Source organism: Jaculus jaculus, chromosome 1 (assembly GCF_020740685.1).
Source record: "Jaculus jaculus isolate mJacJac1 chromosome 1, mJacJac1.mat.Y.cur, whole genome shotgun sequence".
NCBI classification, from domain to species: domain Eukaryota; kingdom Metazoa; phylum Chordata; class Mammalia; order Rodentia; family Dipodidae; genus Jaculus; species Jaculus jaculus.
Window position 1 is genome coordinate 90,092,265 of NC_059102.1, and position 18,738 is coordinate 90,111,002.

General features: G+C 42.1%; 1 long non-coding RNA gene across 1 annotated transcript; it reads right to left on the reverse strand.

The window, feature by feature from the left end:
* Window positions 1-780: 780 nt before the first annotated feature.
* Window positions 781-10,467, reverse strand: LOC123460043. The gene is made up of 3 exons (XR_006636755.1): window positions 10,326-10,467; window positions 7,820-7,935; window positions 781-828 (listed from the first exon to the last, which is right to left on the reverse strand). It is a non-coding gene; the product is annotated as an uncharacterized LOC123460043 (long non-coding RNA).
* Between the last annotated feature and the right edge of the window lie 8,271 nt (window positions 10,468-18,738).

The window sequence follows — 18,738 nt, forward strand, 5'->3', positions numbered from 1 at the left end:
GAACTCCAGGTCAGCCTGGCTAGAATGAAACCCTACCTTGAAAAGCAGAAACCAAAAACAAATAAACAAAAAGAAGTTATGGGATTTATATGCCATAGGATGCTATTAAATCTTGAAAATAGACTTCCGGTTAAGATGGCGGCGTAGGTACCACGCCAAAGCAGCCTAGGGGGGAAAAAGACCAAAAAAACTCAGCAAAATACACACTTTTACTAAAAAGTGAGGTGTATAGGAAATTGAGGCGGCAGCGGAGAAGTAGAAGAGTTATAGAGCATCCAGAGCCCGCACAGGCGGGAAAAGTGGCTCCAGCGGCTCCGGCAGCTCAGCCTACCGCCGCAGCCGCGGCGCAGTAGAAAGCCGCCAGTCTCTCGGCTCGAGCCGCAGGAAAAGCCAGGTGCGGGATTTTCCCCTCACACCGCGCTCTCTGCAACTCGGGAAACGTGAGGGGAGAGCGGCAGCGAGCAGCGGAGGAGCAGAACACGTGGAGCAGCGAGAGAACCAGAGCAGCTGCGGCTCCCTCCCCTCCCCCACCGCCTGAGCCCAGCTCCAGCGAACACAGCAGCCGCCCGGGACCGGCCACGCCAACTTGGGCTGACAGAGGGACCCAAGCAGGAGCAGAGTTCGGCAGCAACTTCAGCGGCTCCAGCACCGGTACCAGCGGCCCCAGCAGCAGCGGACCCAGGTGCGGCAGCGGCGGCAGATCCCGCAGCAGCGGCTTCGGGGGGAGCAGCGGCGGTGGTCACGGCAGCAGCAGCTTCAGCAGCGGTGGTGGCTCCGGTGGTGGCAGCTATGGCAGCAGCAGAGGCAGCAGCAGCGGCTCGGTTTGCCCTGTAGGAAAAACAAGTGCCCAGCTCCAGAAATCAGAACAGCAGCCCGACGACCCAGGCAGCAACTTGACTGAGACCAAAATCACCCAAGGTAACTGGGATTGCACCAGGGAAGGGTCTCACTTGGTCACAAGCTGACTTGGATCCCTCAACAGACCAGAAATCTAAACCTCTTTGTTGATAGAAGATCTGGTCATTATAATAACTACTCTAGCATACATACTCGGGGCTGTTTTTGATTGAATGTGTACAGTGTTTAGTTAAATTTTAGAATCTACCTGTATTTTATTCCACTCAGCCTGCTTGAATACTCCTATAGCAGGGAAACTCAACCCCTAAGAACATCTTTATAGATACTCTGAGAGTCTTAAGAGCCACACCTAATACCTTAAGGTCCTACCCTGAAAATATATTACATCAAATCAATTGATACAGCTAAGAATACACAGCTAGCTAGAAAATCCAAGCATTAACTTAATCCAAGATGCAAAAATATATACATTATAACACAAGAAACACTAAAAAGCAAGATGATATAAATCCACCTAAAAGTATTAATGCATCAGAAATGTCCTCCAGAGAGAAAGAGTTAGAGGAAATGCCTGAGAAAGAGTTCAAAAGAATAATTATAAATATGTTCAAAGAGGTCAAAGAACACATGAAAACAATCAAAGAAGAAATCAAAGAGGAAATCAAAGAGGAAATCAAAGGAATCAAAGAAGAGGCAGGACACCAATTTAATGAAATAAAGAAGGCAATACAAGACATAAATAGGGAAATAGAAATAATAAAGAAAAACCAGTCAGAATTACTAGCAATGAAGAATACAGTTAATGAAATAAAAAACTCTGTAGAAAATCTCACCAATAGGATGGATGAGGGAGAGGACAGAATATCTAAGCTAGAAGACCAGGTGGCAGACCTAATGCAGTCCAACAAAGAGAAAGACAAACTTATAGAAAAGTATGAGTGGGAATTTCAAGATATTCGGGACACTATGAAAAGATCCAATATAAGAATTCAGGGCATAGTAGAAGGAGAAGAACTCCACTCCAGAGGTATAGTAGGCATCTTCAACAAAATCATAGAGGAAAATTTCCCCCAAATTGGGAAAGAGGTGCCAATACAGATACAGGAAGCCTTTAGAACCCCAGCCAGACAAAACCCAGAAAGAACCTCCCCTCACCATATTATAATCAAACTTCCAAACACACAAACCAAAGAAAAATTATTGAAAGCAGTTAGAGAGAAAAATCAAGTTACCTACAAAAGCAAGCCCATCAGGATTACAGCAGATTATTCAACACAAACTTTTAAAGCCAGAAGGGCTTGGAGTGATATATTCCAAGTTCTGAAAGAGAACAACTGTCAACCAAGGTTACTTTATCCTGCAAAGTTATCCATTCAAATAGATGGAGAAATAAAGACATTCCATGACAAAAGCAGGTTAAAGGAGTATTTGAAGACAAAACCAGCTCTACAGAAAATACTTGATAGAATCCTCCATGCTGAACAAAAGGAAAAGCACACATATAAGGAACCTAGAAAAAACAAGCTATACTCAAATACCAGTTAACAGAAGAGAGCACAGATAGAACCAGTAACACACACACACACACAAAAATGGCAAACATAAATACACACCTTTCAATAATATCTCTTAATATCAACGGTCTCAATGCCCCAACGAAAAGACATAGATTTGCAGACTAGGTTAAAAAGCAGGATCCTACAATTTGTTGTCTCCAAGAAACTCACCTTTCTACAAAGGATAGACATTATCTTAGGGTGAAAGGTTGGAAGACGGTGTTTCAAGCAAATGGGCCTAGAAAACAAGCAGGGGTTGCTATCCTAATATCAGACAGGGTAGACTTTAGTCTGACGTTAGTCAAGAAAGATAAGGAAGATCACTTTATATTGATTAAGGGCACACTCCAACAGGAGGACATTACAATCCTAAACATATATGCACCTAACATGGGGGCTCCCAAATTCGTCAAACAAACACTATTAGAACTAAGGTCACAGATAACACCAAACACAGTGGTGGTGGGTGACTTTAACACCCCACTCTCATCAATTGACAGGTCATCCAGGGAAAGAATAAACAGAGAGGCATCTGGTCTAAATGAGGTCATAGAAGGAATGGACCTAACAGATATATACAGGACATTTCATCCAAAGGCTGCAGAATATACATTCTTTTCAGCAGCACATGGAACATTCTCTAAAATAGACCATATATTAGGACACAAAGCAAATCTTAACAAATTCAGGAAAATTGAAATAATTCCTTGCATTCTATCTGACCACAATGGAATTAAACTACAAATCAGTAGCAAGAAAGGCTATAGAGCATACACAAAATCATGGAAACTAAACAATACACTACTAAATGATGAGTGGGTCAATGAAGAAATCAAAAAGGAAATCAAAAAATTCATAGAGTCAAATGATAATGAGAACACAACATACCAAAATCTCTGGGACACAATGAAGGCAGTTCTAAGAGGTAAATTTATAGCCTTAAGTGCCTATATTAAGAAATTAGAAAGGTCGCAAGTAAACGACCTAATGCTTCGCCTTAAAGCCTTGGAAAAAGAAGAACAAGGCAAACCAAAAATTAGTAGACTGGAAGAAATAATAAAGATTAGGGCAGAAATTAATGAAATAGAAACAAAAAGAACAATCCAAAGAATTAATGAAACAAAGAGTTGGTTCTTTGAAAGGATAAACAAGATTGATAAACCCTTAGCAAATCTGACCAAAAGAAAGAGAGAAGAGACACAAATTAATAAAATCAGAGATGAACAAGGCAACATCACAACAGATTCCAGAGAAATTCAAAAAATCATAGGGACATACTACAAAAGCATATACTCCACAAAGTATGAAAATCTGAAAGAAATGGATGATTTCCTTGATCTATATGACCTACCTAAATTAAATCAAAATGAGATTAATCACTTAAATAGACCTATAACAAACATGGAGATCCAAACAGTTATCAATAATCTCCCAACTAAAAAAAGCCCAGGCCCGGATGGATTCACTGCTGAATTTTACCAGACTTTTAAGGAAGAGCTAACACCATTGCTTCTTAAGCTTTTCCAGGAAATAGAAAAAGAAGGAATTCTACCAAACTCCTTCTATGAGGCCAGCATCACCCTGATACCCAAACCAGGCAAAGATAGAACAAAAAAAGAAAATTACAGACCAATCTCCCTCATGAACATAGATGCAAAAATTCTCAACAAAATATTGGCAAACAGAATACAAGAGTATATCAAAAAGATCATTCACCCTGACCAAGTAGGCTTTATCCCAGAGATGCAGGGATGGTTCAACATACGCAAATCTATAAATGTAATACATTACATAAACGGGTTGAAGGACAAAAATCACATAATCATCTCATTAGATGCAGAGAAAGCATTTGACAAAATCCAACATTCCTTCATGATAAAAGTCCTACAGAGACTGGGAATAGAAGGAACATATCTCAATATAATAAAGGCTATTTATGACAAGCCTACAGCCAACATATTACTAAATGGGGAAAAACTGGAAGCTTTTCCACTAAAATCAGGAACAAGACAAGGGTGTCCACTGTCCCCACTTTTATTTAATATAGTTTTGGAAGTCTTAGCCATAGCAATAAGGCAAGAGACACACATAAAAGGGATACAAATTGGAAAGGAAGAAATCAAGTTATCATTATTTGCAGATGACATGATTCTATACATAAAGGACCCTAGAGACTCTACTAGCAAGCTGTTAGAGCTGATCAAAACCTACAGCAATGTAGCAGGATACAAAATAAATACACAGAAATCAGTAGCCTTCATATATGCTAACAACAAACACACAGAGGATGAAATCAGAGAATCACTCCCATTCACAATTGCATCAAAAAAAATAAAATACCTTGGAATAAACCTAACCAAGGAAGTCAAGAATCTATACAATGAGAACTTTAAAACACTCAAGCGAGAAATTGCAGAAGACAAAGACAAAGTGGAGAAACATCCCTTGTTCCTGGATTGGAAGAATCAATATCGTGAAAATGGCAATCTTACCTAAAGCAATCTACACATTTAATGCAATCCCTATCAAAATTCCAAAGGCTTTCTTCATGGAAATAGAAAAAACAATCCAAAAATTCATTTGGAATCACAAAAAACCTCGAATATCTAAAATAATACTGAGCAACAAAAAAGAGGCTGCTGGTATCACCATACCTGATTTTACCCTATACTATAGAGCCATAGTAACAAAAACAGCATGGTACTGGCACAAAAACAGACATGTAGATCAGTGGAACAGAATAGAGGACCCAGATGTAAGCCCAAGTAGCTATAGCCACCTGATATTCGATAAAAATGCCAAAAATACTCATTGGAGAAGAGACAGCCTCTTCAGCAAATGGTGCTTTGAAAACTGGATAAATATCTGCCGAAGGATGAAAATAGATTCTTCTCTCTCGCCATGCACAAGAATTAAGTCCAAATGGATTAAAGACCTTAACATCAGACCGGAAACTTTGAAACTGCTAGAGGAAAAAGTAGAGGAAACCCTTCAACATATTGGTCTTGGCAAAGACTTTCTGAATACAACCCCAATTGCTCAGGCAATAAAACCACAGATTAACCACTGGGACCTAATGAAATTACAAAGATTTTGCACCGCAAAGGACACAGTGAAAAAAGCAAAGAGGCAACATACAGAATGGGAAAAAATCTTCACCAGCTATGTATCTGATAGAGGATTAATATCTAGGATATACAAAGAACTCAAAAAGTTAAATAATAAGGAATCAAACAAGCCTATCAAAAAATGGGCTATGGAGCTAAATAGAGAGTTCTCAAAGGAAGAAATACGAATGGCATATAAGCATCTAAAAAAATGTTCTATGTCAGTAGTCATCAGGGAAATGCAGATTAAAACTACATTGAGATTCCATCTCACTCCTGTCAGATTGGCCACCATCATGAAAACAAATGATCATAAATGTTGGCGGGGATGTGGAAAAAAAGGAACCCTTCTGCACTGCTGGTGGGAATGCAATCTGGTCCAGCCATTGTGGAAAACAGTGTGGAGGTTCCTAAAGCAGCTAGAGATGCTACCATATGACCCAGCTATAGCGCTCCTAGGCATATATCCAAAGGACTCATCTCATTTCCTTAGAAGTACATGCTCAACCATGTTTATTGCTGCTCAATTTATAATAGCTGGGAAATGGAACCAGCCTAGATGTCCCTCAACAGATGAGTGGATAATGAAGATGTGGTACATTTATACAATGGAGTTCTACTCAGCGGTAAAGAAAAATGAAGTTATGAAATTTGCAGAAAAATGGATGGACCTGGAAAGTATTATACTAAGTCAGGTAACCCAGGCCCAGAAAGCCAAGCGCCACATGTTCTCTCTCATATGTGGATCTTAGCTACAGATGACTGGGCTTCTGCGTGAGAATGAAAATACTTAGCAGCAGAGGGCAGTAAGTTGAAAAGGAGACATAAAGGGTGGAGAAAGGAAGGGAGGAGGATACTTAATAGGTTGATATTGTATATATGTAATTACAGTGATTGTAATGGGGAGGTAATATGATGGAGAATGGAATTTCAAACGGGAAAGTGTGGGGGTGGGGAGGGAGGGAATTACCATGGGATATATTTTATAATCATGAAAAATATTAATAAAAATTAAAAAAAAATCTTGAAAATAGATAAGGAAATTCTGTCATTTGGTACAATCTGAATAAAACTGGAAGACATTGTACTAAATGAAACAAGCCAGATACATAAGAGTAAATATTGTATGATTTCACTTATACATGGAATTGTGAAATATCAAGTTCACAAAACTAGAAAGTGAAATGGTGGCTGTCAAAGGGGCTAAGGGTGAAGGCAAAGGGTTGGTTTGGTTAGACAGGAGGAATAACTTTCAGTAATATAATGTATAGTAAAGTGACTGTTCTTAGTATAATGTCTTCTGTATTTCAAACTTGTTAAAACAATAGTAGTTTGAATGTGAATGGACCCCATAGCCTGAGGTATCTTTGATTAAGCCCTGCTGAAGAAGGTGTCACTGGGGTCAGATCTTATAGTCCAGCCCTAAGGTGTGTAGAGAGCAGTTTGAGCTCTGGCTGTTCATTTTTGCTGGATGGTTGATGGTGTCTTTCTGCTACAGATCTATGGAAATGAGCCAGCTTCCTCTATTGTGATGGAGATTCCCCTGATTCTGTAAGCCTGAAATAAACCCTTTCCTCCTGCGAGGTGCCTTCAGGGTGTTTGTTGCCATGAGTTCAGTGCAGCAGTGACTGAGGAGGACTTTATCATCTTACCATCACCAGTGTGTGCACACAGTTATTTTGTAACATAGCATTGTACCCCACGTATTACATGCATAGATATGAATTGTAATGATACATCAACAAAACATCTATTCTATTTTCATCAGTGCTTCATGAGTTTAGCATACAGATTCATGATGGCCTTTTTTTCCCCCTTTTTTAATTCTTTATTTATTTGAAAGAAAGAGGCACAGAGAGAGAGAGAGAGAGTCAGAAAGAGAAAGAGTCAGAGAGAGACCGGATGTGCCAGGGCCTCCAACCACTGCAAATGACTTCCAGAAGCAAGCATCCCTTTGTGCATCTGGCTTACATGGGTCGTGGAGAATTGAATGAGGATCCTTTGGCTTTACAGGTAAACACCTTAACTGCTAAGCCATCTCTCCAGCCCATGATGGCCTTTTTTATACATATATTCAGTGCACTTTATTCTTACTTATTCCTCTACACCACTACCCTCACCTCTTTGTTATGCCCCGCTTGCTCATTCTCTATCTCTCATCAAATATCCCCCCTCTGCTTCCATGTTGCCTTTAAGATCTCGTCCTTCTTATGATCCTCTTTAACCTCCCCATGAAAATTTAAATCTATATCGTATATATGAAATACTGCAGTACTTGTCCTTCTGAGACTGGCTTACCTTGCTTAACATGATGATGTCCAGTCAGTCCCATTATGGTGTCATTACTTCAGTCTTCTGAATAGGCATGTGAAATTGCTTAGTGTACATGGCCCACATTTTCTTTAACCATTTATCTGTTGACCGACATTGTAGCAGTTACATTTTCATTACTTGAAAAAACACCCAACCAGAAGCAACCTTAAGGGAGCAAAATGTTTATTTCAGGCTTAGAGTTTCTAGGGGAAACTTCATCATGACAGGGAAGCTGGCTCACTTCATCATACATCCATAGTGTAGCGGAAAAAAAAAAAAAATCCAGGGCTCAAGGTGGCTCAGAACACACCCTAGGGATGGACTCTATTCCAAGGTCTGCCCCTGGTGCCAGACTTCCTCCAGCAGGGCTCCTCTTCTCAAGCACTCCACTTAATCAGAAACACCTGAGGCTATCGGCACATTTCAAACACCACAGAAGTCTTGGCTGATTCCATTTCTTTGCTATTACGAATAGAATGCTAATAAACATGGATGTACAAGTATCTCTATGGTATGTTGACTTATACCCCTTTGGGAATATATACCCAGAAACTGCATAGCTGGATCATATAGTGGTTCTATTTTTTTAATTGTTTAAAGAACTTCCATATATTTCCACACTTCCATATTTGTCCAGTTTATGGTCCCACCAGCAGTGTATAAGGAAACCTCTTCCCTCATATTCTCACCAGTATTTTCCATTATGTGTTTTTTTGTTTTGTTTTGTTTTTGAGGCAGGGTCTCGCTCTAGCTCAGGCTGACCTGGAATTCACTATGGAGTCTCAGGGTGGCCTCGAACTCACAGCAATCCTCCTACCTCTGCCTCCCAAGTGCTGGGATTAAAGGCGTGCGCCACCACACCCGGCCCATTATTTGTTTTCTTGATGATGGTCATTCTGACTGGGGTGACATGGAATCTGAAAGTGGTTTTAATTTGCATTTTGCTGATGGCTAAGGATGTTGAATATTTTTCAAATATTGACTGGCCATTTGTATTCTATTCAGTACTCACGGAAAGCCCAATGTAAAAAGTGGCACAAGCATTTGATGTTCACTTGTAGTGGAAAGGGACTCTGGCACACACATACATACGCACAAATAAATTATTAAAATATTTTAAAATATATTAAAAAAATAGCCAGGCATAGTAGTGTACGCCCTTACTTCCTTCTCTGGAGAGGCACAGGTAGGATTGCTGTAAGTTCGAGGCCACCCTGAGACTCCATAGTGAATTCCAGGTCAGCCTGGACTAGAGTGAGCAGTCTGGTTTCTATTCCTCACTACTAACATAAAGCACAACACAAAAAGTGGCACAAGCATCTGATGTTCACCTGTTGTGGAAAGGTACTCTGGCATACACATATGCACAAATAAATTATAAAATATTTTTACAATATAAAAAAAATAAAATAGCCGGGCATAGTAGTGCATGCCCTTATTCCCTGCTCTGGAGAGGCAGAGGTAGGATTGCTGTAAGTTCGAGGCCACCCTGAGACTACATAGTAAATTCCAGGTCAGCCAGGGCTAGAGCAAGACTCAATCTCGGAAAATTAACAATAATTCTTAAAATAAATAAGACACAAACACAAAACCTTTAGGCTTGGGTCACAGCCACAAGAGAAGTGGGAAAAAAGAAAGGGCAGGAGCTTTTTACCTTTCCTTTTAATACTTTTTCGCTAAGTGCTGCCTGTTTTGGTTTCCAATCGAAAAAGTAAAAATGATAAAAACCACCTTGATGGCTTTACATGGGCACTGAGGAACTGAACCTGGGTGGTCAGGCTTTGCAAGTAATTTGACCACTGAGCCATCTCTTCAGCACTCCCCTTAGAAGTTTTTTTTTTGTTTTGTTTTTTTTTTTTTTTTTTTGGTTTTTCGAGGTAGAGTCTCACTCTGGTCCAGGCTGACCTGGAATTAACTCTGTAGTCTCAGGGTGGCCTTGAACTCCTCCTACCTGTGCCTCCGGAGTGCTGGGATTAAAGGCGTGCGCCACCTCGCCCAGCACCTTTAGAAGTTCTTGAATGCTGTCCTCACAAAGAAATAAAAAGGATGAAATGATGGATTTGCTAATTACCCTAATTTGGTCATTACATTGTTACAAGATATATGTATCTGTCATCATATTATGTCCTATGAAAATGTATAGCTATATGTCAAAGAATTAAATAAAAATCGGGGGGGTGGGGAAGGAGGGTATTACCATGGGATACTTTTTATAATCATGGAAAATGTTAATAAAAACTGAGGAAAAAAAAAAATTTTAAAAAAGGAGAAAAAAAAACCACCTTGAAAAGCGGGAGTCCTAAGGCGATCGCACGTAGTTCCCAAGGCCGCCGCTACCCAGTCGCCACGGCTCCCGCGGCCTCGCAGACCACCCGCGTCCAGCGCCCGGGCAGGCCACCCGCAGCCCCGGCCCGGCCCGGCCCCGCGCTCCCGGCGGGTTCCCCAGCGCGCCGCCCGCCGCCCGCCGCCCGCCGCCCGCCCGCCGCCTTACACGCCGAGGTGCTGGCACGACAGGACCTTCCCGCCCGCGATGGCGGTCGAGCCGGGCTCCAGGCCCAGCGCCCGCAGGAGCATCCAGAGGTGCTGCTTCTCGAAGGCGGTGACCCAGGCCGAGCTCATCTCGGCCCTCCGCCCCGCAGGGCCGGCCGCGGACCGAGGCCCAGCCGGCGCCGGGACCCCGTCGAGCGGCCCTCCCTACCGGCCGCCCGGGGTCGCGGCGGCCTCTCCTTCGCGGCCGCCTGCTGCGTGCTCGCCCGGGGCCATTCCGCGGCGAAAGGCCGAGGGGCCGAGAGGAAAAGGAAGCCTCGCGCCACAAAGAGCACGTCGGGCCGCCAGGGAGAAGCCGCCGCAGACCGAGCGTCCCGCGCTGCCGGAAGAGCGCTGTGCCTTGACTGGCCATTGGCATTTCTTCATTTTTATTATTATGTGTGCATGCATGATGTGTGCATGTGTATGTGTGGTCATGTGTGCTACTGTGGGCACATGCATGCCAAGGCACTTGGTTGCGTGGACTCATCAGTCATCACTTCCACCTTGTTTCAGGCAGGGTCTCTTCAGCACAGCATGGCCAGGCTAGCAGACCATCAGCTTCTGGGATTTCCCCTGTTCCCACCTGCCATTTTGCTGTGTGAAGGCTTGGATTACAGAAAATTGCCACCGCAGTAGGCTTTATGTGGGTTCTGGGAATCCAAGCTCAGGTCCTCAGGCATGGGCAGCAAGTGCTTTCGCCCACTGAACCACCTCCGCAGCCTGTTTCTTCTTTTGAGGACTGTCTACTCAGCTCATTAGTCCATTTATTGAGCAGAGTTTTGGGGTTCTATTTTTATAGGTTTTACACACAGACACACACAAACACACACACATAGTTATATATATTTATATATACAGTTAATCTAAAAGGTAATTATTTGATGTCTAGTTAGCAGAGTTTTTTTTTTTTTTTTTTTCCTATTCTATAGGCTGTCTCTCCAGGCTTCCCTTACCATGTAGATTCATTTTGTTCTACTTGACAATTCTTGGTGTAAGTAAGTTCCTGTACTCTCGGGGTCTTTCTCAGAATGTTCCTGGCTATGCTGTTGTCTCAAAATGTTTTACCTATGCTTTCCTTTGCCACCTTCAAACTTTCAGATCTTATGTTCAGATCACTGATCCATTTTGAATCAGGTTTTGTGCATGGTGAGATCTATGCTGTACATGGTGAGGGATGTGTATATAGTTGCTCTTTCACAGGTAAATATCCAACACCATTTCTTGAGGGCTAATTTTCAAAGACACTTCAAATAACTTTGTGAAAAAGTAGAGGGCTGGGCTGGAAAGATGGCTTAGCAGTTAAGCACTTGCCTGTGAAGCCTAAGGACCCCGGTTTGCGGCTCAATTCCCCAGGACCCATGTAAGCCATATGCACAATGTGGTGAATGCATCTGGTGTTCGTTTGCAGTGACTAGAGGCCCTGGTGCGCCCATTCTCTATCTCTCTCTCTCTACCCTTCCCTCCCTCCCTCCCTCCCTCTTTCTCTTTGTGTCTGTTGCTCTCAAATAAACAAATAAAAATAAAAATAAATTTTAAAAAATTAGAGGGCTAAAAAGATGGGAAGATGGTTCAGAGGTTAAAGGTAAAAATTACAGGATTTTAGTGGCATAGGTTTACTTCTGAACCATCTATTCTATTCTGTTGTTCTACATATCTGTCTTTGTGCCAGTACCATGCTGAGTTCTTTTATTTGTTTGTTCACTTTTGGTTTTTCAATGTAGGGGCTCACTGTAGGTCAAGTTTACCTGGACCTCACTTGGTAATCCCAGGCTGGCCTCGAAGTCAATGATCCTCCTACCACTGCCTCCTGAGCACTGAGATGAAAGGCATGTGCCATCACAACCAGCCTGGGTTTTTTAAAATTATTTATTTATTTATTTGTCTGTTTATTTAATTTGAGAGCAAGAGAGAGACAGGCAGGTAGATAGAGAGAGAATGGGCATGCCAGGGCCTCTAGCCACTGCAAATGAACTCCAAATGTATGCACCACCTTGTGTATCTGGCTACTTGGATACTGGGGAATCAAACCAGGTCCATTAGGCTTCACAAGCAAATGAGCTAACCACTAAACCACCTCTCCAGCCCCACATGCTGTTTTTATTTTGTTGTGGAGGCAGGGTCTCACTTTAGCCCAAGCTGATCTGTGACTCACTCTGTAGCCCAGGCTGGCCTCTAACTCTTTGCAGTCCTCCTACCTCAGCCTCTGGAGTACTTGGATTAAAGGCATGAGCCACCACGCAGGGCTCCATGCTGTTTTGTTGCCATGGTCTGAAGTGTAGTTTAAAGTCAGGTACTGTGATGCTGACAGCACCATTCTTTCTGCGTGAGGCTGCTTTGGCTCTTCTGCTATCACACGGATTTTAGCATATTTTTTCCTATATATATGTGTAAAGAAAGTCATGGAATTTTGATGGGGATTTGTATTTAATATGTAGATCACTTCAGTAATGTAGCCATTTTATCCCCCTCTGAGCAACTGTGCTCTTTTTTTTTTTACTTTTTATTATTATTATTAACAACTTCCATGAGTATAAACAATATCCCATGGTAATGTCCTCCCCCCACCACTTTCCCCTTTGAAACTCCATTCTCCATCATAACGTCTGCTGCTGTCTGGCTAAATGTATAAACTATGCTTATCAAACTGCCCAGTAAACACTTTTCTTAATGTTCATACACAGCAGACATTACACCCCTAGGGCTCATGACTACCCCTGTTTTATATTTTCAGTATCAGAGATATATTCCCTCCCATGGAGCAGGACTCCAGTCCAATCAGAGGGCAGTTGATTTCCACCATGACAGATGTGCCACTATTGCACCCCTTGGCTCATTTGGCCTGGCTGGCCAAATATAAGGCTTGCCATGTCCACTGTTGAGCATCTTCACTGGTGATTTCTCTATCTCCCACTGAACTGCATTCAGAATGGCTTCCTCCAGCTTTCTGTCAGCTGGTAATTTGCCATTTTTTATGATACTAATTCCACCAATCCATGGGCATAGAAGACATTTCTGTCTTCTATTGTTTTCAACTTCTTTCTTCAGTGTCTTAAAGTTTTCATTGTAAATATCTTTCACCTCTTTGATTAGAAAATTAATTTATTTCTTTTTCAGAAAGTTTGCTAAGGGCATATAGAAAGGCTGCTGATTTCTGCATGATACTCATTTGCTTAAAGTATTTATTAGATATGAGCCAAGTTAAGCAAAAGAAAATGAGAAGTGGAAAAGAATGTTGCAAATGGGGAACAGAAAAGAGCAAGTGACAAAAAAATGATAACATATATATATATCTCCCCAAAATGAGGTGCTTTGGATATGGCTCAGCAGGTAAGAGCACTTGCTATATAAGCATGTGGGCCTATGAGGGCCTGATTCATCCTGAGTTTGATTGGCTAGAACCCATGTAGAAAGCTGGGTATGGCCATATACACCTGTAGCCCCAGTTCTGTAGGGAACAGAGACTGGAGAATCACTGGGGCTTGCTGGTAACCCATGTGACTGAAAATATGGCAGCCACAGTTTCAATGAAAGACTCCAACTCAAGAAACCATCATGGATCAGTGACAGAACACCCAATATTCTCCTTTGGCCGTCATCCACACATGCTTGTGTATAAATATCTGCACACATATGCATAAAACACACACACACACACACACACACACACACACACACACACACACACTGGGCTTTTGTTTTGTTTTGGTTTTGGTTTTTTGAGGTAGAGTTTCACTCTAGCTCATGCTGATCTGGAATTCATTATGTAGTCTCCGGCTGCCCTTGAACTCATGGCGATCCTCCTACCTCTGCCTCCTGAGTGTTGGGATTAAAGATGTGTGCCACCACGCCTGGCAGAAAAAATACTGTTGCTTTTAATTTCAGTGAAGAATGGCATTAGAATTTTGATGGGGATTGCATTAAATCTATAGATGGCTTTTGGTGAGATAACCATTTTCATGGTGGTGATTCTTCAATCCAGGAGTATGGGAGATGCTTCTATCCATATTTTTCTCTCCCAAGTGTTAGGAGTTTGAGAATCAAACTCAGATCAGCACTCAGATCTGTACAGAAGGCATATTTTTGTCTTCATTCTTTCAAGATCTTCGAAGTATTAATCACCCTACTGGAGGGATGCAGCAGTGGGTGCCAGGTAGATCACTGGAGCTTCGGAAATTTCAGGCTCTTTATCAGCGAATGGCTGGTAGGGGAATGCAAAGGGTGAGCAACCTGGCAACCTTGGGATATCAAACTCCAGGGCTGTTCTCAGTTGAAGAGATCTGCTCTCCTCAACTGAAGGCAATGCTGGGCTTTTACCTATATACTTCTCTTCCTGAGCCAAGCCTTCTGATATCTATGCCTTTCAACTTCTCAGTTTCTGGTCTTGCCACACTCCGCAACTGCCTCCCATGGCTGTCTATTGCTCTGGAGCTGCCTACGACTATGTCTTGTGTTATTTCCCTTTCTCAGACCCTCAGGGTAGCTCAGTTTCAAACAATAGATGCCTTCTTAAGTTGGTACACATCCCTTGCCCTCTGAATCATACAGAGTGACAAAATGGACAAAATTCCTGTCCATTGCGGACTCATCCATTAGAGGAATCATTGTTTCACCAAAACCCACAACTAGCTTCGAAGCTAATGAGGACTGTACACTTGTCCTAAGCAAAGGACTATCAGTCTCTTTTCACCAGGGCTGCCTGGATCACCTTTTAGAAGGGGGATTCTTGCTCAAAACAATTTGCTTGTGCATATGTGGTGTGGTGTGGTTGCATGTGTATACATGTTTGTGTGTGGGGGGGGTGTGCATGTCCATGTGCATATGTGCACATAAACATGTGGAGGCCAAAAGACAACTTTGAGTGTCATCCTCAGAAACACCATCTACCTGGTTTTGAAATAGTGCTTCTCATTGGCCTGAAGCTCATGAATTATGCTATATTGGCTGGGGCTGCAGGTGCATGTGAGCATGGCCAGCAGTTCGCATGGTTGGTGATCAAACTCATGCCCTCGGGTTTAAAGGACAAGTGCTTCACTAAGTGATCTGTCTTCCCAACCCTAGAAATCTTTTTTGGTGTTGTTGTGTTTTTCAAGGTCGGGTCTTACTTTAGCCCAGGCTGAGCTGAAATTCACTATGTAGTACCAGACTGGCCTTGAACTCACAGGGATCCTCCTACCTCTGCCTCCCGAGTGCTGGGATTAAAGGCATGCACCAACCATGCCCATTTTTATTTTGTTTTCAATTTTTTCATCATAAGGATAAAAACCAACTATATTCTTTAAAAATTTATTTATTTACTTATTGGTAAGCAGTAAGAGACACAAGAGAGTGAGAGAAGGAGAAAAATACAGGCACACCCGGGCTTCTTGCAGTTACAAACTCCAGAGGCATGTGTCACTTTGTGCATCTGGCTTTAAGGGCACTGGGGAGTTGAATGCAGGCTTTGCAAGCAAGTGGCTTTACCCATTGAATCATTTCTCTCTAGCCCCAACTATAATTTTGTGATAATCAAACATAACCAAAAGAGAGAGAGAGAGAGAGAGAGATAAACACGTGTTTTAGCTCAGTATAGTGGCACACACCTTTAATCCCAGCACTTGGGAAGCAGAGGTAGGAGATTGCATGGAGGGTTTTTTTTTTTTTTTTCTTTTGAACCTGAATTCATACCAATTCAGACCTTTTTAAAGTCATTGTACTTGCAAGGGCTTTGCCTGAAAATTCTGAAGTGGCAATTTTTTTAAATTGACAAATGTTATTATTGTTATTCCATTTTGATGGGCTTCTTAAGGTATTTTGCTGACAGTGTGGGTAGGTGCTAATAGAACTTTAGCTTTTTCACCAAACTACCAAAACCATACCCTACTGCATTGACAAAAGTGATGGACAACATGCTCCTACCTGTTGGGTCACAAGGGCACACATGGAGCTCCAGCACTAGGGAGGTGGAGGCTGGAGGATCAGGAGTTCAAGGTCATTCTCATAGCAAGTTTGAGGCCAGACTGAACTACATGAGGTTCTGTTTTAAAAATTAAATAAGAATGGCATGGCTGGAAGCTGGAAGAGAGTCAGTCCGCAGACAGTCAGCATGTCTAGTGCCAGAAGGTGCTACATGGGTGACTAGGGGAAAATGACCAGTATCTGTTCAAGCAACTCATGGTCTAACCTACTTAGCAGCAAATAACCTGTCCTGATGCTCACACAAGTGCAATAGTGCCACACAGCCATGGTGGGGAACCAACTGCTCTTGATTTGGCTAACTGATCCCCTCAGTGGAATGGGACCCGTAGATAAGCCCGCTCTCCATTATCAAGCTACCACCAATCATGGGCTACAAGAGGGTCTACACCTATTAAATTCTCTATAAAAAAACAAAAAGGAAGGATTATCTCATTTGGTGCTAACTTACTTTCTGTTGGAGAATCTGCTTCTCTTTTTCAGATAGATGTAGATCCTAAGGAGAGAGCCACCCCATCATACCTCAAAAGGGCCCCGACTGAAACTAAGAATAGTTGGTGAAACAAGCAAGAGTGCTGTTTTCTTGGTGAACCAGGTACCAGCACAAGGGTGAAGGAGATCAACACAGATAAAAATCAATTCCTACAGAATCAGATATCCAGAGACTCAGAGGCCCCCAACACCTCATCACTGAAGCAGACCAAAAATGAACCCAACATGGCTCAGGGAAATTTTGCGGAAGAGGGGACGGAAAGACTGTCAGAGCCACATGTTGGGTCATGATATGCAAAGACATTTATCCTACCCATAACTGTGGGCTAACTCTAGAACGCATGACCCATATACCTCAACAAGGAGGGTCCAGGGGTGGGGGTAGGACATGGATGAGCCTAACAATGGTACCAAATTGACTGTATTTGCTGAGTACAAAACGAATTAATAAAAAAAATAGCAATTAAAAAAAAAAAGATTGGGACTTATGAGGATCCTGCCTTGTAGCCTGTACAGCTGACAGGTTGTTAACATTCATGCATGCAGACAGACATTGTTGGACTGCCTTGCTCATATCCTACAAGCTAATCTAATCCATCCCCTTTATAATACATATTCATTTTATCAGCTCTGTTCCTCTAGAGAAGCCTGGCTAGTATAATTGCTTACTGGATAAAATACAGTATTACCAGGTAGAAGGATCTTTTGCATAGATGATTGTAATTTATAGTACTGTATATTCCTTTCTTTGAATACAAAAATAAAACCTACAAGAAAGGAAAAAAAATAAATAAATAAGTTATAAATAAATAAATAAGCATAAGAAATACTCTAAAAACATCTGAGTCATAAGAAGGCATCATGGTGCTGGGAAGAAGTGACAGGAGTGCTCAGCACTGCAATATCTCTATCACATCTTCCAAGGCTCAGGGTCCATTACGGAAGAGGTTGGGGAAAGAATGTAAGAGCCAAAGGAAAGGTAGGACTCCTTACAACGTGCTCCTCCAGACACAAAGTGGCCTGAATATCCATGAACTCACTGTGCCTGACACTACCTACACAAGACCATCATAATAGGAGGAAACGATGATGACATCAAAATAAAAGAGACTGATTGAGAGGGGGAAGGGATATGATGGAGAATGGAGTTTCAAAGGGGAAAGTGGGGGGAGGGAGGGCATTACTATGGGATATTGTTTATAATCATGGAAATTGTTGATTAAAAAAAGATTTCAAAAATCTGAGTCATGCAGAACTAGAGATCTGCAAGGGTACTCCTGTCTCACTTAGAATTGTTATTTCAGATGGTTTCAAAGCTGTGAGCTGCTTCAGCACATACCTCCACATGCCACTATCGTAACTGATCTAACATCAATGCACCGGTCAGGAGTCAAGATTCATAGTTGGCTGCGGGGACACATTCTGGGCTTTTTATGAATACTTCCTCCCAAATGTTTGCTAGTCTTGGAAGGGTTTGAAAACTGGTCATAAATATGTAACTTAGTCATGTTTAAGAGGCTGATATAGCTTCTCCCCTACAGGAGTACTGTGGGTCATTGAGAGGCCAATTACTCCACATCTGATTTGACAGCTATCTGTGACACCATCATGGCAATTAAAGGTGGGGAGATCATATATATATGTGTATATATATATATATATATATATGTGTGTGTGTGTGTGTGTGTGTGTGTGTGTGTTTTGCTTTTTTCGAGGTAGGGTCTCACTCTGGCCCAGGCTAACCTGTAATTCACTATGGAGTCTCAGGGTGGCCTCGAACTCACGGTGATCCTCCTACCTCTGCCTCCTGAGTGCTGGGATGATTAAAGGCATGCGCCACCATGCCCAGCTTGAGATCATTTTTTAAAATAATTTTATTTATTTGCAAGCAAAGAGAGATAAAGAAAAGAGATGGAGAGAATGGGCACAGC